We start from the raw sequence: 1740 nt of genomic DNA on the forward strand, positions 1-1740 counted from the left end.
AGGAGGCAGTCAATCTGGAGCCTCTTGACCTGAGACTTTCCTGCAGGGTTCAGGTCCTTATTACCCATTCATCCTTCTCATCCTTCAGCCTGACCTATCGGTCCAAGAATAGTCTCCCAACCCAAGGTCTTCTGTGTCCTGGGATTTTGACTCTGAGACTCTCGGTGCCTGGACAAAGCCCATCTGCTGGCAGGGGCCTCAGGGGACAGACCGTGAGCTCCTGCAGGGGGCCAAGTCCTGCTTCCAGTCCTTCCTGAACTGTGCAGGTTTGGGGGCTTCTTTCCTTTCTCTGACCTGCCCCGGTTCCCTCCAGTGGGCCCTCTTCTGTGCTCACTTAGCCAGACTCAGTTTCTGTTGCTCAGAACCACAGGAATCTCACCTGAGACAGGGGTCACCATGGGATGGGAGCCTGTTAGGTGCTCACACGCTCCACATGGAAACACAGAGCGTTGGTGCCCCGTGGAGCAGACCCGTGGGGGTGAGAGCACCACCCAGATGCTCCCCTTTCCTCCCTGGAGAGGAGGAGCCCGAGGCCATTCCATGAAGGCTCCTCAGAAGGTCGTGGCAGGTGCAATCCCAGATGGGTGACCGGATCAGAGAATGGCCTTGGATGGGCCTTCCCTCCTTCCTGCCCACTTTCCCCAGCCCCTCGGTCCTGCCTCCGGGGATGGAGTGAGCCTGGCATCCACCTCTGCCTTCGAGCACTTGGGCATTTGCAATTCATTTACTTTTTTATCATGTGAGGGACCTGAGGCTCTGGCAGAATACCTTGGGCTGCCTGTTTTATTGAATGCAAGTCTATGTTCCCAAAACACAGTGAGGCCAAACAATACCCAAATGTGGGGTTTGGAACCGAAGAAGGTTCATTGCAGGGCCATGCAAAGAGAAGGGTGGCTCATGCCTTAAAAATCCCAAGCTCCCTGAAGCCCTCAGCAAAGCCCTTTGATGAGAAAGGTAAGCAGGGGCCTGGTTAGTTGTTGCAACTTTCTTGGTGTCAGAGCCTTTTTTCTTGATGTCAGGTCATGATATTCTGTGAACCTCCAGCAAAACAAATTGTTCTCTTTTATGATAAGAAAGAACAAGTTCCTAAAGCTCAACCTTCACCCTCTGAGGTCCAGGCTCTGGCCAAGAGGAGAGGGGAAGCTCCTGAAGGAGTCCTGGTGAACCGTGGAGGCAGCCCGGGTGAGGCGTGTGCTCTCTCTCTGCCCCTCTGTTTACGGCTGACCCTCTCTCACATCTGCACACAAGCCCTCTGCTCTCAATCACCCATGGGTGCCCTGTGTCCATCCTAGTCCCCAGGGCTGGAGGAGGAGTATCCCCATGCTCAGCCCAAGTCAGATGACACGGGTGCCCCTGGGCGTCCCGTGCGGCCTGGGGGCTCCAGGGTCTGAGGGAAACGACTGGATGGGAGCCCAGGGAGCAGGCAAGAGGAGCCATGGAGGACATGCTCTCTAAGATCCTGGGAGACAGGCTCACGGGGAAGGAGGTCAGGCATATGGAGCCCAGTGAGCCCCTCAGTCAATGCAAGGAAGCCTCAGTGAATCAGCTCATATTTATTGAACCAGAGTCAGGAGAACACAAGGTAGGGAGAGACAAAGGAACCTGAAATGTCTTGTCCAGCCCCACCCACAGCAGAAGAAGAAACTGAGGGTCTGAGAGGCTTCCTCTTCACCCCAGGCCGGTTGATCTTGATGCACCACAAAGTTCCTTGATCGGTTGTTGCCTTCTGGTGTCATTTTC

Source organism: Oryx dammah, unplaced genomic scaffold (genome assembly GCF_014754425.2).
Source record: "Oryx dammah isolate SB20612 unplaced genomic scaffold, SCBI_Odam_1.1 HiC_scaffold_29, whole genome shotgun sequence".
Lineage (NCBI taxonomy): Eukaryota > Metazoa > Chordata > Mammalia > Artiodactyla > Bovidae > Oryx > Oryx dammah.